Below are 22,740 nucleotides of genomic sequence, written 5' to 3'. Positions count from 1 at the left end.
AAGCTGTATTGGCGGCAGCCCAGCCACAACACCTAATAAATGCCAAAAGGCCCCAGTTGTGGAAAACTGGCATAAGTGAAGGCTCATAACCTAGCAACAGACTCATTTCTTTCCCACTCCGCGAGGAAAGAAAATAAGATACGCTACAAAATTTCTAAAAGTTTATAAGTATACTCTGAACCAACGAAAAGTGTTTCTTCGAAAACAATATTGAGCTTCTTACTATAAGAACATATTCAGTGTTTTTAGTATGTCATTTTAAGTCAGTTTCAAGCAAATAAGCTGCCGATCACGAAACATCCGACCGAAATGCTAGCGCAAGGGAAATAAACTTATTTGGTAATCCTTCAGAACAAAGAAATCTGCAGGAATATATTTCTCCCTAGCACCGTTACCAAATAAGCTCTTCTATTTTCTTACGTAATAGTAGCGTTAAACCGCGATTCTATCTGCTTATTACACGTACAAAGCGTAAATAAATGCTCAGAACAGAGAGCACAAGTTTAAGAATATCTGTCAAGGGTCAATATGTGTAAAAACAAGCAGTCATAGGATCGAGAAGGCTACCGACTTTTTTGTGTATTCATAGAAATCAGAGATTAATCGGTCGGAAAGCATGGCACTCTTCCTGTCACTCCAATAGACCAATATGTTGAATAAATGTATTTCATAAAGGTTGTTTCATGTCCATAGCGCGCTAAATGCAGCCTTTCCAACGGGAGAGGACCTTCGCTGTAAGTCGGAAAGAACAAGCAGGCAAGACAGCCTTTGGAAATCTTTGTCTGGAGAAGTGAGAAATTAAAAAGAATTACCTTTGCCAATTTAATTTTTTGTCTTTGCTCTGTCTCGTCTTCAGTTTCGTGATGCTGTATTGTCCACTTCCTGTTTTACCAGGAAATCGCAAGTGTAAATAATTTCATGTGCTTATTTCACGTATTTCTTCAAAAGGATATTCATGAAATGTCCCTACTCACCAATGGTTTGCGAACTAGTCGATATTCTCTTATTACTTTTCTTTTTATCTGTAAATTAAGAGGAGGAAATCAGTGCCGCTTATTCTTCACCTAAGGATAAATGAAGGTTACTTTGTGCCCGCGTCCAAATAGAAATTTCAGGGCCCTTATTACATTATAGCTTCCCCATCCGATGGATTTAGGACGTGTTGGCGTGTGCGAAGGACTTTCGTTTCTTTCCATTTAGGTTTTCTGCGGGTGATTACATGTCTCCGCTGTTGCAGCCCTATTAGCCGCAGGCCAACCGTAGCAATTAATAAATGCCAAAAAGGCCCCGGTTGTTTAACAATGGTATAATTGAACCTTCAACAACTAGCAGCTGGCAAATTTTTTTCGTTCTCCGCGAAGCAAAAAAATTACAAAGTTTGTAAAGATTTCGTAGCTGCTAATTATGCTCTGTGTAAACATAAAATGTTATTTGGAAATATTTTATGGTGCATATTACGATAGGAAAACCCACTCATTCACTGTTTTCACGGCACCGATTTCAATTAATGATTTTAAGTCTTTTGCAAGGAAATAAGCTACCGAACTCGGAACATTAGCTCATGCATACTTAGTTCTCTTATAAACTTCATGACAGGAAATCCTTTGGTTCCATATTATGGGGGGGCTACGCTTTACCCGACCCTAACTTACAAAAATGAACTGGTCGGCTTAATATAACGCAGAATTAGCCATTCTTTTCCTGGATTGATTCGATTATTCCTGTCGAACTCAATAACAGAGCTCGTCCTGGGAGAAATTTTTTTTTTCACGCAAAACACTGCATGTAACTAAGAGACCAGAATTTCAAAGCCGTAGGACAATGTTAAACATCGAGAGGATGAAATATGACTTTTTGACAAAAATAATAAAAAAAACACGTTAATACGTACCATCAGGTCTTGGTTTTACCAGATTTGTCTGAAGCACGTCCTTTAGCTATAAAGACAGAAAAAAGAAAAGACAGTTTCAAAGCACTCAGTTCGTTAGTATTCAGCATCTGAAACTGGCAGGCCTTGCTGTAGGCAACCATACTCTTCAAGAGCTCAGTCTATTCTTGTTAGTTCACTCTTCCGCTTAAAGATGGACGGTATTATCCCCAGCGTTATAATCTAAAATGGCTCAATCAGGAATACATATGCCTACACAAGAAGCATCAACGGAACATAATTGGACAGAGAAAGCATAACAGCAGCTGTCAAGGGCAATAACCCGAAATTTTGGGCGAGTTTTAAATAAGCAGCTTTGTTCTCGTCTTTACGGTGTATTGGCTTCGAATCTAGGGCAACTGCCTTAACCATAGTTCCTTCACACCTCCTCGTCAGCACGTCCGTATTTTACGTCACCAAGTGAGAATATTGCTTGCAGGGTCACAAGTAGTATGTGCAAGGTTTGGGTAAACGTCTACTTTATCGGAAAATTAACCATTGCTATTCGCAAGCTTTTGATAGGTCTCTGTCATTACTATTGTGACCCAATATGGACGTCATTGGCTGAGATTACAGCTGGGTTTTATTTAAATTACCCATATCAGAATGCAGGAAAGAAGAAAAATAACAATAAAAATCGAAATATATAGATGACGTCCCAATGCAAATGTTTTAGGAGCGGTTGGTGTCTATGAAGGACTTTTCTTTCGTTCCGTCGAGGTAGCGTACGTATGCAAATGCTTAGAGGTGCCCGCATTTATTTCCATATTTGCTGAATTCCAGCTATTGCACTCTGTAAATGCCAGATCATGATTTTCGAATACAAGTCAAGCGAAATCAAAATGACGGGCAACTGTCTAATTCCGCCCCAAGCAGGGAGCCAACAAATAACATACTTTTCAAATTTCGATAGTGGCTACCGTTCTTGTCGGTGTGTGCAAAGAGCTTCGTCAAAGCTTCGTTAAAGGCCAAAAATGTCCAGATGATGTGTTAGCACGCCTTCAGTGGTAGTGTTGAAAAAGGAATTGGATTTTTACGCTTACAGGCAGGACGTTAAAGTTAAAGAAGAACTTAGCAGGAGAGGTAAAAAGAGAGAAGATGTGCGGATTCAAATAAATATAGTTGCCAGTGTAGTGTTGTCCTTGTGTCTGTGTATTTGCTTATTTTGTTATGTGGCCTGCTCTGCTGTCTTCTGCCAAGATGTTAGACCAACTAGCTAAACGTTATACTCTATTATTGCTTCAAAACAAGCAATCACAGGATCAAGAAGAGTACAGATTTTTTTTAGTGTATTCATAACATTATGAGATTAATCGGTCGGAAAGCATGACACTCTTTCTGCCGCTTCAATGGACCCATTAGGATAATAGATTTATTTCAGTAAGGTTGTTTCATTTCCTTAGCGTGCAAAATGCGGCTTGCTCAGGGAGACAGGACCTTGGCTGTAAATCGGAAAGAACAAGCAGCCAAGACTGCCTGAGGATTTATTTGTTTGGAAGAAGTGAGAAATATAAAAACAAATACGTTTCCTGGGCTTTTTTGTGTCTTCTCTCTCTCGTATGCAGGTGCGTGATGCTGCATTCTTCGCTTGCTGCTTACCGGTAATTCCCAAGTGTTACAAATTTCGTGTCATTATTTCACGTATTCTTTCACAAGGATATTCATGAAACTTTTCTACTCACAAACTGTTTGCGGAGAGGTGCATATCTCCTCATCACTTTCCTCGGTATCTGTACATTAAGAAGTGGAAAACTGTGCCGCTCATCCTTCACTTCAGGATAATTGAAGATCACTGTGGGCTTGCGACCAAATACAAATCACAGAGCCCTTACGGCGCTATAGCTTCCCCATCCGATACCTTTAGGTCCTGCTGGCGTCTACGAAGGACTTTCGTTTCTTTCGTTTTAGGTTTTTTGTGTTGATTACACGTCTCCGGTGTTGCAGACTTATTAGCTGCAGTCCATACGTAGCACTGAATAGATGCTAAAAAAGCCTCGGTTGTGGAACATTCGTATAAGTGAAGCTTCATCAACGAGAAGCAGCTAATTTAAATGCTTTTCCACGAGGCAAGAAAAACTTCAGAAATATTCTACAGCTGCTAAATATGCTCTGAACGCGCATAAAGTGTTCCTTGGGAAAACTTCTTTAGAGGCATATTACGATAAGAAAACGCACTCATTCAGTGTTTTCAGTTGCAAGTAAATAAGCTACCGATCTCAAACATCCGACTGAAATGCTAGCGCAGACGAAAAAACTTATTTGGCAGCTCTACGCAATAAGGAAAGTTGCAGGAAACTAATCTTTCTTTAGCACCATGTTCTGAAAGGTATCCACAAAGTGAGGTCAATTATTCTCTTACGTAACAGCAGCGTTAAACCGGTGCGTGGTTTTCATGGGCGTGTTGCCCTAGAGAACAGATGAAAATGCGCAGGACAGAGAGCGTGCATTTAGGCATATGTGCTAATATGTTGGAAAACCAACACTCATAGGATCGAGAAGAGAATATATTTTTTTTAATGTTCGGAATACTGAGAGAATAATCAATAGAAAACTATGACACTATTCCTGTTGCTTCGAACACACCCAATGAGAATAAATTTGTAGCACAAATGTTGCTTCATTTACTGAGCGCGCAAACTGAGCCTGATCAGTGGAACATGGCCTCCGCTGCAAGTCGGAAAGACCAAGCTGCCAAACTCGACTTCGGAGAGCTTATTCTTGGGGAAATGAGAAATAAACAAAATACGTTTCCGATTTATTTTTTTGTTTTGTTTTGTTTCTCCTATGGAGTGCAGGTCCGTGATGATGTTCTGTTTACTTCCGATGTTACAGGTCACTAGAAGCATTTGCAAATTTTATGTCCTTGTTTCAAGTATGCTTCCCTACTCACTGTTGGGCAGCGGACCAGTGCCGCGTGATCTGTAAATTAAGAACAAGCGGAAAACTGTGCCATTATTCCTCACCTGCGGATAATCGAAGGTCACTGTGATGCTGTGACCAAATAGAAATCAAAGGGCACTTGTTACACTGGGACTTCCCCATCCGAGAGCTCAGCAATCTATTGGTGTCTGTGAAGGACTTTCGTTTCTTTCCTTCAATGTACTTTTTGCGGATGCTTAGACGACTATAATGTTGCAGCCGTTATGGCTGCAGTCCAGTCATAGCAGTAAATAAATGTCAAAAAGTCCCCCGTTGTGAAACAGTGGTATAATTGAAGGTTCATCAACTATCAACTGGGTAATTTCCTTTACATTTTGAAAAGCAAGAAAATAAGATGCTTTAAAAAATGCTTTAACAGCTGCTAACTAGGCTCTTAGTCCGCAGAAAAATCTTGTTTGATAAAAAAAGTGCAAACATTCTGAGCTTATTACGATAAAAAAAAAAAAAAAAAAAAAAAAAAACTCACATTCAGCGTTTTCACAGCATCGATTAAATGATGTTATTTTAAATCAGTTGCAAACCTAAGATGCCGCTCTCGAAACGTGCGACGGAAATGCTAGCGCAAAGGAATGAACTTATTTGGTAATTTAATGTAATAAAAAATCACCAGGAAAGGAATATTTCATTAGCACCGTGCTCGAAAAGGTATACACCAAGTGAGCTTGTATTGTTTATTCCGTAATAGTAGCGTTAAAGCCTTCTGTGGTCGATACCAGCTTATTGTCCGCAGAGGACATAACAAAATAAGGAGAACAGAGATCACATGTTTAGGAATTTTTTTAAATATACTGCAAAACGAGCAGCTTACGCACGATAATAATACATTGTTTCAGTGTATTCAGAAAAATGAGAGAATAATCGGTCAAAAGCATGACACTCTTTCTGGCGCTCTGAATAAACTCAATAGGAGAGGTAAAGTTTTTTCACAAAGGCTGCTTCATTTCCTAAGCGTCCAAAATGCCGCCTGCTCAACGGGACATGGCTTCCGCTGCAAGTCGGAAAGAACAAACAGCCTATCCGGAGTATAGCTTTGTCTGGGAGAACTGAGAAATAAAAAACAAAATCACGTTTTTCAATTTTTTTTTTTTTTTTTTTGTCTCTGATCACTCTCGTCTGCGGGCTCGGGATGCTCTACTGTGCACTTCCTGCGTTACTGTTCATTAAGAACATTTGCAAAATGTGTGTCTTTATTTTAAGTTAATTTGACAAAGATATTCAAGCGCATTTCCTACTCACCAGCGGGCGCCACATCATGCTTATTTCTCCTGACATCTGTAAATTAAGAACAAGAAGAAAATTATTCAGCTCAACCTTCACCTAATCGTGAACCACGCGGTAGAGCTTAGAATAAACAATTGTGGAGCAATGTTCTTATGAAATTTTAGAGGTGTTTTGGATACAAAAAAAAAAAAAAACATTCAGCACATGTGTCAGTGATGACTCTCTTTCCTTACGCAGAAATGAAATTTCTGCGCGATGTTTATCCGTGCCGAAGCGGGAAACTAATGGAAGCCGCGGCCACAGCGCTGCTAGAGAACTGGGATAGGCCCTACATGACTATGCATTTTGTAAGGAAGCATACTAACCTGTACGTCAAAGCTCTGCGAAACTTGCATTGCCGCATGCATTTAGGCCCAGACATTGATTACTTGGTTCTAGCTCACTATCTGTGAATATCTGGTAAACTTGTAGCGATAGAGCTTGATGAAGTGGTGGAAAATGAAGTAGCTGCGCTTTTTAGTTGATGCTTCGAACCATAAGCAACCACTGGCAAAATTGCTTTTTTTCTTTTTTTTTTTTTTAACGGCCACAGCTTGTATTCTATTTTGAGCGCCGATATGCTACTTCATCACAAATTAAATCGAAGATTCGGAATTCTTGTAATGGCATCGAAGACTTGAGCTGCCCACACTAGAATATTCGTCGAAGCCTACTAGTGCAGACAAATATACCTTGGCATTGCCGTTATTTCAGCGATTGTCTATAAGTATTTTAACTTCTTTACAAAAAAACAAAGGGAAATATTCGCCCGATGTTGCTGCGGCTAAGTCAGCCAGCAAGCAAAGAGGAAGCGAAAATACAGCAACGCGCAGCGTCAGCATGTCTTCATAGAGAAGGTAGTGGAACCACTGCGCTCGGTGGTTTTCGAGTCGCATAATTTATGGGAAGTAAAGCTGGTAGTGTTTATAACTGCTTATTTTTCCAGGAACTCATTGTGTTATTGAGACAAATATTGATCAACACGTATGCGCATCAAAAGAATACTAATGATCAAGAGACTCGGCATGCTGAATATTTTCATTCAATATTAAATGCAATTACACAAAAGCGCACCACCTTCGTTTTTATCAAGCTACGAGCCCACAGTTGTGAAGATGGGTGAGCATACTATAACAAAACGATAATGCCGTGCCGCCTTTAAAATCATCACCTCTTCTTATTCTTTAGATTTCTTTAATAATTCAAGCATGTCTCCTTGTGAAGTTTGTTTTATTTTAATGAGAATAACAATTGATACTATTGTGTTGTGTTTTTATACGGCAAAGGTCTGGGCGTATCAATCACATATTCTGATAATAAGTCAAAGTGAAAAATAATATTTTCTGTCTTCCTAGAAATGATGTTTTTGTTGTTTGGCCACTTTGAGTGACAGGGGCAGCATTGTGACTGGAATCCAAGGGCACGGATTACAAATTGGCCCCATAGTTTGTTTCGTCTAATCTTTACTTTACCACCGCCGACCATATGTTCAACAATCGTTTTCGATTAAAAAAAGTATAGCATGCCCTTTAGGCGACATCGGCCATAATTAAGGTCTTTCAGGACGGCATGCAAATACGCCGAAACCATAATTAGGCGAAACGTACAGCCTCTCCAACTAAGTCATAGATTATATGTAGGCGGATACCTTAGGCATTTCATTTTGGTAGCAGCATGTATCGTTTTTGCTTTAGACAACTACAGCCCCAGGAAGGCCTCGAATCGCGCAACTCCAACCCAGTCGTAAACCCAATTGCGTTCGCTTGCAGAAAGTGTAAAGCTAAACCACAAACAATGGCTAAGGTGATGCGATTGCATTGACGTATGGAGAACATGCAGTTTTGCTAGGTACTGACGGTAGTTACTTGCTAATAATAAATCTTCATGAGTAGTGCTATTTACTAGTACCATTATATAAGGCTAAATAATAGCACTTATTAGAGGCTCTGTAGCAAAAAAAAATTAGTATTGCTTCTTAGGAGGACAAAGAAGTAGTGAGTTAGCGTTCTGAACACAGAATGCGTGTTTATGTAATCTGTGGCTGCTGCCCTTTCTACGGTATGGCGGCCGCATAAGGCTGCAAAACTATCCAAGTGAGCGTTCGTTGCAACCGAATGAATGATGTGAGAACCATGATGAACCCCTGACAGGGGCCTTTCAACTCGGCTATGTGACTTGGGTTTGTGACATCACACTCTGCTCAACAAACGCAATGTCACCTGCCTGGTGCAACCTACCTAACCTAAAATCTCGGCTAAGAAATTCGATGATCGAGAGGTTGATAGCTGCGTGATCTCATAAAACCTGGACGAGAAGCGGGTGTATGCGGTCAGAGATCACGTAACCTCGCGCGACCAATGAGGGATTTTGTGAAATTCGACTTCGTCGCCTTTTTTTACGGAAGGTGTGCTGTATTCATCATCATCATCATCATCATCATCAGCCTGACTATACCCACTGCAGGGCGAAGGCCTCTGCCATATTTCTCCACTTAACCCGGTTCTGTGCTAGCTGCATCCACTTGACCCCTGCGAACGTCTTAACCTCATCCGCCCACCTAACTTTCTGCCGCCCCCTGCTACGCTTTCCTTCCCTTGGAATCCAGTTTGTTGCCCTAAGCGACCATCGGTTATCCTCTCTTCGCACTACATGTCCTGCCCATGCCCATTTCTTCTTCTTAATTTCCAATAGAATGTCGGTAGCTTGAGTTATTTCTCTGACCCACTCCGCACGCTTCCTATCTCTTAATGTTACTCCTACCCTTTTTCGTTCCATAGCCCTCTGGGTTGTCCTCAACTTAAGTAGAACTCTGTTGGTTAGCCTCCACGTTTCAGTCCCATAGGTGAGTACAGGTAAGATGCATATGTATTGCCATGTCATAAAAAAAAATGTTCTTTTGATTTCGCCAGGGCGGCAACTCACCCGATGCATTTTAATGACGTTTAAAACCTCCTTAAACATGTGTTGCAGCAACATGGCGATCCGTGCTGGCTTCTTGGGATGCAAATTGCGTTCAATATTTGGCAACTATCAGTAATGCGGCTATATATTCAACAAAAAGATTCTGTAATGCAATTTACTAAGAGCATTTTATGAGCCGTTTCAGGGGGCTTTGTATAGTCGCATTTAACGAGTGTCTCTTAGTGGCATAATGATGGTAGGAAGAATCAGCAAACCTCTTTTCATTAATTTAATCATTTCATATTCCTCTTATGCTTGAGGCAATAAATATCGTTCATAAAAAAGAAGCCGCTCTGAACAGCTGTGTTTGATAATTCTGCAACCTGGAAACAGCTGATCGGACGTTGGCCGAGGTCTTGCGACAAATGGAAGGGCTCCCACGTACTTATAAAAGCCTGTCCTCCCTCGACTTCCTCCCGGTAATGTTACTTTCAGCCTCTTTTATCTGCATGCGGACCTCTAAGACCGTCATACTGAACCCGGACGTCCGCGACGCATTCGGCCAGATTTTGGACACTCTGTGAAATTATTTGGATTCACCAACGACAAATAAGCAATGTTTCGATGGCTACCCACGGCAACACTAAGTCAAACCAGAAACTTGTTGAAAAAGCTTAGTTCCTTGTCAGAGGTGTAAAGTGCATGATGTTTTATCCGAAGGACAACAATACCAAGGTTGAGCTGCTTTATTGATCTCTCTTGCTAGAGGGTGCGAAAGAGGATCGTAGAAGCTTTGGAGCCTTTTGGAACTGTTCTGACTGCGGGGCGTGAGGAGTGGCGATGTCCCCGGGAAGAGGATATTTAAACAGGAAATAAGTCTCGCTGACTCGCAATGGCGCAGCCTTCGCAAATACAATCCAACACCCTAAATGTCTTTAGAGCACAGGCGTTGGTTCTAATCCCAGAAAGGCCACGTTTGGCACCAGTGCCGTAAGCCGCGGTGCACCCAGTGTCGACGATATATGCACAGTGGAAAGTTGCGTTATGATCTTGCTATGCTGACACGTTTCGTCAGGGCGAAGGGACGCCTAAGGATTTTACATATTGTGGATGTGACGGATTTGAGAACGCTTTACATTAAAGTTGAGTCATACGCTCCCAATAGACAGAGAGAAGTCATCTCTGCCGTACAGCAGTGAAGGATAAACTGCAGCAACTGGCTCTTAAGGTGAGTGTCTCCAGAGCCAAAACCACGGGACAATCACGCCGAGCTAGGCGCTCGCCCCCCAATGTCTCCAGCACAAAAGCAGGCTATAGAGCAACAGTTGGACGCTCCTATCAGATAAAGCCGTTAGGTAAAGCCAGCTATTCTGTTGGTGATATCCATTCGTCGCGGGTGTGCAGCAGTGTGCCGAGTGGAGTGTCAGCCTTTAACGTGTTCTTTGCTTTGTCGGCTGTCGGGGTGGCTGCTAGCTACGTGGTACGCTCGGCTTCATGGGCCGATTCGTTTTATCGGAAGAGGTACAGGTCATGAAGGACAGCGTACCTTTGAGTCGTCCTGCAGATGAGCAGGTGTAATTGGGGTGATGAGGTGTGTTTGTAGCATCCAGTGTAGTGGCCGCTGGAAGGGTAAGTTCAAAAAGAAGAGCAATGCGAACCATATAGGCCGGCAATTTGCCTCTTCAGAGAATCGCTTCTCTTTTTTACAAACATATTGAGTTTTGTTTGGCAAATATTAGAGCCTTATCAAGAGCACTACATCATTTCACAACTTGTGGACACTGTTTCTAGCTTTGTATGACGCCACAGCTTCATTCACAGGTGTTGTATTTCATGACAATGAAGTTCTATTTTTGTGCTGCCAAGGTTTCCAACTTTCTGAATGATACGTAAGCGTTGTGGCTGAAAATTGTCCTTCTCTACTTAGTCTAGACATATAATGTCACATGAGTGCCTGCGTTTTTATGAAGGTGCGAAAAGTTTCTGTGCACCAGGAAGTTGTGCGACGTATGATACCCACTGTAGATAGCATTGTCGTTCCCATTCACCTATAACACAGTGTGATTTCGTGAATAAATCCTTTATCTTGGAACAGGGAAGCACTGACAAAAAATCTTGATTAGCGTCTTTTCAACAATAGGGAAAAACATGGTCTGGATTAAAAATATTCGTTTGTTCCTTTTTCGTTTTCACTCCACATGGAAAAGCATTCTGCACAGCTCCCGTCCTCCTCGGTGGATCAATTTATACATAGTGCTCGCGGCATCACAGGACGACCCAGGTCCACTTTTATGTCAGAGGTTTGGATGGCCGAACCCTGTCAGAATATGTTCAACGTAATATAAAGGTATAAATAATGCAACTTTAAACACCCTTCGCAGCATCTTGCGGTGGAGTACTGGATATTTGGAGGGCGTGATTGCGGCCCAACTGACGGCATGCGATCCTTTTTCGTCTACTTCCAGCCAATTACTTCCACGGTGAATTATTGCATCACACTCATCGAAAAAAAGATGCCCTATGGTTTCCTTTGCGTCAATGCGAGCTGGCTCATTTCTTGTGCATCTCCTAACAAAGCCGCTCAACTTTCCGTCAGTTGTGTGATCTTCATATGTATTCATTACGTTATTTTTATAGACGAACATTAGCCATTTCGGTTCGCTGCTCATTCATCCTCGCATTCACCCTACATAAAATTGATCTCATGCTCTCATCGATAGATTCCTGGTAAATTTTTTTTTATGGCCTTTCTAATAAAGCTTCTACGAAAATGACTACTTCAGACTGCAATCTTTTCATAGCGTTGAAAAATATCGGATGCTTAAATTCCAGCTCGGTGCTGCCAATTGTTCCCGTGTTCGGCTCCCCTTGTGGAATGCTCTTTCGCCTGTGTTATACTTTTCCTTCACTTAGTCAATGACTAACTTTATGATCGCTGCCTCTGTTATTTAATAAGTACTCATTATCATGCATTCGTAAGCAACCAGAGTATCTGGGAAAGATACGACACTTATATAAAATTGCACTCTTACCAAGTAGTACCAACAAGTCTTCATAGCCATGTCTGATCTATATCCAAGAATCTCCTGCGATTCCTATTTCGCCTTGCTATCTCAACGTAGCATCTACTGCCAACTAGGTCATATCTCATGGTCTCGTTACGCCTCACATCCTGCTAACCGGTTTAGAGAACGGCCATACAATATGGCAACTAATGCCTGCGGGACACATTAGCATTCTTGTTCGTTCACAATACCGGCCTCGACAACACCAATGTGTCTGAAAACTGGCGTTTTGAATGGTGTCGCAATAAATTTTCAAAAGTTTTTAGCAGACTGTTGACAAAGTGTGCGACTGCGAACCACGACCAATTCTGATACTTGCATCGCAGCAAGTGTGAACCATGCTTGCAAGACGAATCAAACTTTTACGTTCCTCCGCTAATCCAGATCAAGGTATTGAAGCCGTTACGACTGATAAATATGTGGATTTCAGATATTGAAAAAGAAGAAATAAAGCAGTGCAGTTCCTGTCAATTCTAGAGGCAATTATCATACTCCACTTTGGGGAAGAATTTCTTGAATCGTGCAGGTTTTCGCAGCCAGTGTGAAAACAATGTTTGCCTCGAAGAGACACATGCTGACGTAGTCTATTTAGACACGTGCGCAGAGCAATTATGTATTTTATATAAATGTTCAAATTAAGAACCTTTGGTGCAAAACATCACGTGAGACAATTAGAAATCGAGCATATTTCTGTATTAAAAAAACAATTTTCCGTGAAACATGTCAAATCCGCTATATTTTCCAAAAATGGCCTTGCTTAATGAGAAGCTTAAAGACGTTTCAGAAAAATTAATAACGGCACTTTATTGATTTCTGTATTTTATTTACATTTAAATTTTATCGCGTGAAAAAAGACTCGTGTTTACACAATATGTAAATGAATGAAACGGCAATTGTCTTCCTTAAGAACAAAAAAGGCAACCATTGTCTCCGCGCTGCGAGCGATCACCCCAGTTGGTCATGGCTGGACAGGAGCGCCGTGAGGTCATTTGCGGGACCTTCAGCTGGTGTCGGCTGTGCTGCTGCCTGTGTATTGCTTCAGTTCACGTGACAACTCTATTAACAAAATTAGCGATTTTTCGAGCAGCGTTTATAACAGCCTGAACTGGTGCCGAATTTGTTGGAGAAACTAGTGACTAGAAAAAGCGGCATAAGCCATGACACCGTGAAAGGCGTCCAGAGCGATAGGATGGCTCGACATTTGTGTGTGTCGGAAATTAGCAGCCGACTGGCCCTGCTGGCCCATCCCCAGCTGGTGCGCTTTAAGAGCGTATACTTTGCACGTATACGCAATGTCTGGTGTCTTCGGCGGTACCGGAACAAAGGAAGAACGCAAACATTATCTTAATTCATAAGAGATTGGACGCTAAGGACCTAAAAACATTACAGACCAATCAGCTTACTGTCTTTTACGTGTAAGCTATTTACTAAGATAATCGCTAATAAAATCAGAACAACCTTAGACTTCATCGAGCAAAAGATCAGGCAGTCTTTCGGAAAGGGTGCTCTACTATCGATCATAACCGTACCATAAACCAGGTGATAGAAAAAGTATCGGAATATAACCAACCCTTATACATTGATTACGAAAAGGCATTTGACTCAGTGAAACTTCGGTGGCCATGCAGGCATTGCGAAATCAGGGGGTAGACGAGCCGTATGTGAACGTACTGGAATATATATATATATATATATATATATATATATATATATATATATATATATATATATATATATATATAGTGTCTGTACAGCAGCATTGTTCTGCATAAAGACAGTTCACAGCTTAGTTAGAGGAAGTATTCAGAGACTTGGAATGGCAGTAGTTAGCGATAAAGGTAGATGGAGAATACCTCATTACCTTGCGATTCGCTGATAATATTGTCTTGCTAAGTTACTCAGGGGATGAATAGCAAGCAATGATTGAAGACCTAGACAGGAAAAGCAGAAAGATAGGCCGAAAGATCAATATGCATTAGACTAAGATAATGTTCAAACTCATGGTAAGGAAACGCAGTTTGCAATATGTTGAGAAGCACTCTAAGTAGTAGGTCAATATGTCTACTTAGGACAGGTAGTAACCGCAGATCCGGACCACGAAAATGAAATAACAAGAAGAATACGATTGGGATGGAGCGCATTTGGCAAGCACTCGCAGATGATGACTAGCAGCTTACCGGTATCGCTCAAGAGGAAAGTATACAACAGTTGCATCTTACCTGTACTTAACTATGGGGCTAAAACGTGGAGGCTGACGAAAAGGGTTCTATTAAGTTCAGGACAAAATTGAGGGCTATGGAACGAAAAGAGATAGGAAGCGTGCAAATTGGATCAAAGAAATAACTCATGTTAGTGAAATACTAGTGAAAATCAAGAAGAAATGGGCATGGGCAGGACGTGTAATGCAAAGAGAGGATAACCGATGGTCGCTTAGGGTAACAAACTGGATTCCAAGGGAAGGAAAGCGTAGCAGGGGGCGGCAGAAAGTTAGGTGGGCGGATGAGGTTAGGAAGTTCGCAGGGGTTAAGTGGACGCAGCTAGCACTGAACCGGGTTAATTGGAGAAATATAGGAGAGGCCTTCGCCCTGCAATGGTTATAGTCGGGTCGATGGTGATGATATAAGGTACTAACTCAGGGTTTAAAGTGAACAGAACAAATAGGCGTGCTATAGCATGGGGAAGCCTTGAACTTTAGAGTATCGCCCGACGGCGCAGCAGCAGAGCGCTGTTGCCTCAGCTCCGTCCCACTTTTGGAGTTTTGTTTGCCCGGCATGCTGTTAATCGGAACTTCTTAAAAACTCCAGCATAAGCCACATAAGAAACTCACACAAATTCGCAACGAACGCAGCGCCGGACTCCTTGAGCATACCGATACGCTGCCGCCAGCAAGCGCAGCACACAACGGCGCTGTGGCCGTGAACAACTGTATGGTCGTCACTAGGCCTATATTGTTTTGCACTGAAGCCACAGCAGATGATGCTTTAAAATTGATCAACGCTGCAGTAAATGACCTACTAAATGACCTAGACCTGCGTTACCACCAATAATGTTGTTTTCATATTGGACAAAGATAGTTAGGACGTTTTAGCAGATGTGTAAATGTACAATAATACCGGATGAGCTGCGAGAAACCGCGGGAACTGCTCCACGTCTGCGAACAGCGGGCGACTTAGGTCGCAGTAATCAATCCTGCATGCACTTCAGTACAGGTCAGAGATCAACAAAAAGTGCTGATTATTTTAAATCACTTTATCCTAGGGCTCATTATTTAAGAGAACAATCGAGTCGGTACGCTTTCTTGCTTGAGCAATATATCCACGACCGGTTTCCGAGGGCTGAATTTAGGATATAGTGCTTGAGCGCGTCGTATCCGCTTAAGCCGGACGGTATACCTTATAGTGCGGTATTGCAAATGCAGCTTTATTCTGCTGGTCGCAGGGTCTCTTGGTCTGCAGCACCCGGTTATTAATTAACCGCAACCAAGAATGACGGCGACTTGTTTAACAACTGTGAAACGTGATTCGCGTTAAACGCAGCTAACTGCGGTAATATCGGTTACTCGTAACCGCGTTTGAGATAGTCATGCAACTTTGGTCAGACGCTTAGCGATTAGCGAGGAAGGGCGAAAATACTCATTCGTTCAGTCCAACATGGTGTATATAATTTTTCTTCGCGATAAGTTTATCGAGTGGGCAGCAGATGTAAACTTGGGCTACCATAATTGAGGGGGGATTCGAAGATATGGGGAATCAAATTTTGCTGGTGTGTAACCGAAGCCCCCTGGCAACAATTAGGCTGAGCTGGCAACTCGGGCTACCAACATTGAGATGAGAATCGAACCCATCGGGACCCCATTTAGATACTCTGCTTCCAGGTCATGCAGGCACATTTTTACGGCTTGGTTTGAGCGGGGCGATATACCAGGTGTCCCAAATAACTTCAACCAAATGCTAAAACCTTGTGTGGCAGTTTGAAACACTAAAGTGCAATAAGGCGAAAGCCTTTATATGAAACTTCGCTGATTCCTGGTTTTACTGCACCTGCTTCTGTTGGCTGTATGGTGCGGCGTTCGAGGAAGCGCCAAACGAAAGGCGACGTACGGACGCCTGGAACGGTAGGACACGATAACGTAAGCTTCCAACCAATATATGAAGCCCCGCTTTAACCGAGCTGTATGAACGTGCCTGCGTGGGCTAGGGACAATTTGAATGCAAGGCCCTTGGCAGGCTGATTCTGATATCATCCTCCCATATGAAGGGAGAGGCCCAATTTGGCAACGCCTGCCAAACGTGATATCAGGAAGCTCCACGTCCAGTTATAATGCTCGGCCATATCAGCTGCCAGGTACCGCCTGTCATGTAACGAATGCATATAATACATCCCGCATTTGGGGGCGTGGGCCAAGGGTGGCACATCTTTACCTATGGCCGGCAGTCATCTTGGGTGACATCACGTGACCTAGGGGGGCCGCAAAGTGTGTCATCTTCTGCGAACGACAGTATGCGCCATTAAAGGCTCTCGCCTTAACAAATAAAGAGATTGAAGTAAGCCAGGGAAATAGGCTGTATGTAAAAATTGAATACGCAGAAAGTAATCTGAAAAAATTGAACACAGTGACAAACATCATCGATCTTCACCACATTGTTTTGAAAATAACTTATAAATAAATTGATATTCAAGATATTTATATTATCCTATTTCAGTGAAAGCATCCCTATATGAGGAATCAGTTGTCAAAATTTCAATTCAAAATATTTTTTCAGATAACCGTTATTACATTTTGTTCAAGTAGAGGTCGGTGAAACTAATATGTAAAAAACGAATTAAAAACATCTTAAAGATGACAGAAACAACATATAAAACTCTAAAATGGTCCAGGCTCACAACTGGGGCCGTTTCAGATGCAGTAGTCTTCCTTTGTTCGTGTAGCTGCCCTTTAGTTTTTCCTAGCCCTCTCAAATATCCATGTGCAGGCCGACCATCTCCGTGCTGGCTGCAATGCCTTTATGGTTTGCATAAAAATAACTGTGACTTGTATCCCACTTCAGGAATGAAATACTTTTTGGGCTTAACTTGCTTTTTGTTGCTCGAAATGTGCTCTAAATAGCCTCGACATCACCAGTGATGGGCAGTATCGAAGATGCATGTTTCTTCGATACTATCTTTAGATATATTCTGTGTATCAGTATCAGGTATCGAGTGCTGAAAATGAAAGTATTGGAGTATCGGTTTGGAAAATACATTTTTGGTCTATCGTGTATTTTAACGATACTCGATACTACGCAAAATATTGAACCCACTGTGTGTGTCAGACATTTTGGTGACGGCGCTAGTACAAGCCGGGAGGCATCTTTGCTCGCAGTGCATCCTGATTTCCCTCCTTCTCGGAGTTTCTTTCTTAGCCTCCATCCACTGAAGGAGCCAATGGCAAGTAGGCGTTCATGAGGTTGTTTACCTGTGAGCACTCAGTGCGTGCCACGAAGCCGCTGAGTCGTTAACAGACGCGCAGAAAGAAAGAATTAAGTCGACAAAGAAACACGAAAGAAGACAAACAGGGAGTAGGGGCCCCACGCACTTCATCCCTAGCTTCTCTCCCACCTTTGCAATCTGCCTCCTTATCCGAGGCATGTGATCAAGTAGCATGCTCAGTGTTCTGACGAAAGCAGTAACTTATGCACGACCCTAGCTCTCCAGACCCTTGAGCTTTGCATGTCGGCTTTGCTTGGCGGCTAGAACAGGAGCATCTGAGGCCTCAGTCGGCCACGATGCAGTTGGCTAACCGCCGTTTTTGTATTTTACAGCATTTGATTCGAAACAAACACCTTTCCTTGTAACTGCGCTGGGAAGAGACTTCCACTAGGCTTCTTCTGTAAAAACTATTACGTCTAAAATATTAAGAAATACACGACGTAAATTATATATAACTGCACTTTTCCAGGATTTAGGTAGAACGAAAGGAAGAAGATGGTTTGCACGGTATAAAAAAGAAGAACTGAACAAGGGTAAATCGGGTACGCCTCAGGTCGCAGATGAGCCAACGTTTCGACAAGTCCACTTGTCAACATCAACAAACTGTTAAAATGTTTTCGAAATATGCGAATTGATTGACGTCATATTAGCCAATCTCTCTTAAAAAGAACAATTTTTTCTTTTATCTAAACAAGACTAAGCTCTCAAGAGACGGTAGTGAAGGTTGACTTCGTTAACTACCTTCAACATCCTTGAGTCGACGCGGCTATGCTTCACTCTTATATTCTGGTAAAGGGCCCCTTCATCAAGTATAACAGTGTGGCGTGCTCGTCGAATCATATATAGAGGCTTTTCTTATTTGCCTCGCTTACAGAACGCCCACATCGCGGGGCTATTTCGAAACTAACAACAACAACGTTCAGCCATCTTATTTTTGTTATACTCTAGCTTTTAACACAGAATGTGAGCCTCAAAAGTCTTCTATCACACTAATATCAAAATACCTCCACAGTTCCCCAAGCGCGCGCAGCATTTAGCCTTATAGCAAAGAAAACGGAAAGGGCCATCGGGTAAGTAACGTGTAGTGTATGAAATGGAGAGCAGCAAAAGGAGTTTCAGATTTAATTGTATGTAGCCATGTGCTCACAGGGCGGTTCGTATGAAGAACACTAGCCTAAAGAAATTGTTCGCTAGGCTACTTGTGGAAGCTTTGTAACCATGGCTTCAATTTAATATGAAGTTCTGAGAAGGCCAGCTGCCCAGACAGTGGAGCTTCAATAAATTCGTGCTGTCGGATTCGTTTAGCCCTTTCATAGAAACAAAATCTGCGATATAGGCACCACTGAAAGTTCTAGAAAGCATGGGAAAATTTTACAGCTTCGCTAATATTACCGCCTTTTTCTCATTGGGATTTCAGAGATGTATCGAAGTATCGAAGATACAGTATCGAGTACCTGTATCGTAAATCGATTTCGGTTCGGTATCTTGTATCAGTATAGGAAATACAATTTTTCAAAGTATCGAGTGTCGGTATCTAATATACTTTTTGAAATATATTGCCCAGCCCTGGACATCACTAACCTTTCCCGTGTCAACAGAAATCACTGACACACACCCGTTCAAAGAAGAATGCTCATGCTTCTGCATGTTTGGTCACCTGAAACACCGCATTCGTCGCTCCCCACCACATGACGAACTCTTGCAGTAGCATTAATCATCATCTCTGACGTTACTGTTCAAGTCACTGCTGAGAGCCGAGACGATATCTCGTCGTAGGCGGAATGTCGCGAATTGGGAGGCATGTTCATCACCTTGCAGAATGCGGACCGGCTAATTGTATACACTAGTCGAACATTGTTCTGATTTGCACACACCACATTTTTCGATGTGTCAGACCACTACACCGGTAGAGCATCCCTCTTGGTGAGCGCCTTCTTCGGGCGTCAGTGGGACATTCATTTATTCAGGGCATGTCAACAAGGAAAACAGAGAAGAAAGGATATCACTGTCAACGATCCCGTTTCCTTGGAGTGTATAATCCGGTAGCAAGGCTTCATATGTCTTGCGATGTTCCCAAGCTTCTTTGCACTCACGCCGAAACACCCGTGTCTGGTGGATGAGAAGACGAACGCTGCGTAGTGTGTCGATTCCCAGCAAACTTGCGTTTCTGCCTTTTATGAGCTCGGAACTTGTCCATACTAGACAAAATGCTGTCTGATTGTTATGAGTGCTGTATCTCAGCACATGTTAAAGTTGCAAACGACTTATTTTCCCCTTAAACAGTGTGTAAATAAAGCACGCACGAAAGTAAACAGCAAGCGTTATTCGAGCATCAGTCATATTCCCTTTGTGGCCGCTTTAAAAGATTGTAGGAGAATAATAAACATTTTAACTGAACTTAAAAATACCCGTTAATGTTGCAGATATCAAAAACTAAAACATATAGTGAAAAAAATCATACATAAGAAACATTAATAGTTTCAGAAACCGGCTCAATTTAGGTTCGGTTTCAGAATACCAGTATAAGCGTTTAAAAACTAGCTGTAACTCCCAAATTAATCATGATAGGACCATATGTTTTTACAATGGGTACATGAATGTTTCCAAATACTGAAAATATAAAAGCATAAAAATGAAATTTCTGCAAAAAATATTGACATTTGAATGTGGCCTCCATCAGTGGTTTACTATCGGATTACAGGGAAAGGGAGAAACTTGAACTTGACTCAGACTTTACGCCAGCTGAAGTGGGATTGGCTATGAGACAGTCGGCCCCCACCAGCGGCCGGATCAGACGAGGTGACAAATAAAGTGTTGAAGAACCTGAATTACAGGGATCCTCACGAACTTAATGAATAAATAACGGCGGAAAGGAGAGATACTACTGAAGTGAAAACACTTTAGGATCCTTTTCAATCAGAAATTAAAAAAAAGGTGAACGGAGAATCCATGTACCATATCGCTGAATTCGTGTGTGGGGATGCTTAAGGAGTGTTTGGTTCTCAACAGGCTTCAGGTAAGCTATGGTAAGGTCCTATACCGGCCACGATGATTGGCCTCAATGACAAATTCTTGACGCACGACGTTACCATAAAGCTAAAGAGAGACACGTTGAGCCCAGTGTATGGTACAGGGACTAAGGCCATTTTATGACCCGATCTGAGAAAGATCTTTGATAATGTGATCCATGAAGCGATTTTGAATAGCCTCACGTAAATTAACTCAGAGGGAGGGACCTTTCTCTATATTAGACCATTTCTTAACGGCGCAGCTGGTCAGATTACGATGGGGGAGATTTAGTTGGCCCCCTCATTGAGGGGCGGGGATGCCACAAGCTTCAGTGTAGTCGACGCTAGGGCTTAATCTCGTTGTAGTTAAGGCACACCTGAACCTGGAAAAGATTCCAGGAATAAAACGCGTTTTGCATGCACGATATATACAACGCTGTTGGTTACACGGGGTAATGATGGCCAGCTGGAATAGACGCTGCAACAGACAGTAAGCACATAGCACCTCCCAGGGTGGTAGGGATTTCTAGCTCACAAACCATGTCGGAGTTGGCTTCGGTTTGAGACAGATCCAGAAGAATTCACACGAACCGCTTCGTCCCGCCGCCTCCACCGCAGATGCGGGAGCGTTCGGTTGTCAGTGAGGTCCAGGGGATCTGGATCATGAAGTTGTGTTTGAAGGCGAGCAAAAAAAAAAAAAAATGAAAGGGTGTTGAAGAGGACAAGAACACAGTGGGCGCGACTGTGAGGCTCATTGGTTTGCATAGCCTACTAGAAGACAAAGTAGAGGGACCTCTGTAAGCTGGTGCAGCCATTTATACTATTATCAGCGTAGAATATGCTCTTCCCTTTATTAAGATAAACGCTGAGGAGATGGGTGAGACGTAAGTTATGATCAAGGAAACGCACAGGGTTTTTTGGGTCTATAAAGCAATGCATTGATGGAGCACTCAAAGGATGTGGCGATGCACTAGACCTTCTAAAACCTTGAGGAGGTGCATCCAACAACTCAGATGGTTAAGCGCTCTAAAACAGAAACCTCGAGAAACATTTTGGAGAAGATCAGCATAGAGGGACGCTCCGGGGGAGGTAGCGTTACACAGCTGTTCAAGGAGGTACGCAAGGGGTAGTAAATCAAAGCCCTCCCAAAAACACTGCATCAGCTGTATCATCAAAAGCTAGAAAGGCATGGCTCATGGCTCTCGATCTACGCCATTTATGAGATACAAGGAGCCTGCGAACATCCTGCGAAGTGAGCCTGCGAAGTGAAACCAACCATTATTCTACCGGCCCATGCTGAATTGTATTTAATGTTTTGATACTCTTCAGCTTCTAGCCAATGTCATTACTGACAACATTAAAAGTATCGCCAGTAATATCAGTGGTGTATCCCTTGTATAGTTTTTTGTTTTGTTCTTGTTGTTGTATTATGGGGGGGTCTAAGGTCCCAAAGCAACTCAGGCAATGAGAGGCGCTGTAGATGAGGGCTGTAGATGAGCTTGCCGAAGGTTTTCACCTCAGAGGAGGGTGCATTTAGAAACTCCAATAGCACGCTCGGGATTTACGTTGTCAGTCCCGCTTCTACTCTCTATCGGTGCGAGTGCGAAAGGATTTGCGTTGCCTCAAATTTGTCAGTACTTACATAACTACATCACAGCTACTGGCAGATTCTCTTGCTAATTGTCCTCCAAATTACAAAATTCCAAATTTTTAATTCATATTTTTTCTTTCAATACCTTTTGTGATCTTCAATCTTATGTTTTTGTCTAGCTGTCAATTACTTCAATACACTAATTCAGTTCTGTAGGACATTTGGCAGTCCACACTGAACCCTGGCCAATCCCCCTTCGTGGGTATGTGCCAAATATCAAGGAAGAAGAAGAAGATGATGAGGGCTCCGGAAATTTCGATCACCTGGTGTTCTTTAACATGTGCAGACATAGCACTTGTCGGGAGCCCATCTTTTTAGCACCATCGAAAAGTTGCCGCCACAGCAAGTATTCGATCCGGCATATTTGAGCACAGACGTTGAGTGCCGTAACCACTGCATCTCCACGACGGGGCATGCCTTCTGTATATAGGGTCATTTACATTAGTGCTACCGTGACAAAGAAGCGTCGATGAATCGAGAGGTGAGAGCCATTTTTAGGCATAAATTTTAGACGAGCAA

General features: G+C 42.3%; 1 long non-coding RNA gene across 1 annotated transcript; it reads right to left on the bottom strand.

Annotated features, from left to right (window-relative positions):
- Positions 1 to 973: 973 nt before the first annotated feature.
- Positions 974 to 2,442, bottom strand: LOC146176213 (uncharacterized). Its single transcript, XR_014701168.1, has 3 exons — positions 2,345 to 2,442; positions 1,892 to 1,937; positions 974 to 1,022 (listed from the first exon to the last, which is right to left on the bottom strand). It is a non-coding gene; the product is annotated as an uncharacterized LOC146176213 (long non-coding RNA).
- Positions 2,443 to 22,740: the final 20,298 nt, after the last annotated feature.

This window comes from Amblyomma maculatum, chromosome 10 (assembly GCF_055883805.1).
Source record: "Amblyomma maculatum isolate TAMU_Amacu chromosome 10, ASM5588380v1, whole genome shotgun sequence".
NCBI classification, from domain to species: domain Eukaryota; kingdom Metazoa; phylum Arthropoda; class Arachnida; order Ixodida; family Ixodidae; genus Amblyomma; species Amblyomma maculatum.
Note: the sequence above shows the minus strand (reverse complement) of the source record. Positions and strands in the feature narration are given on the sequence as shown.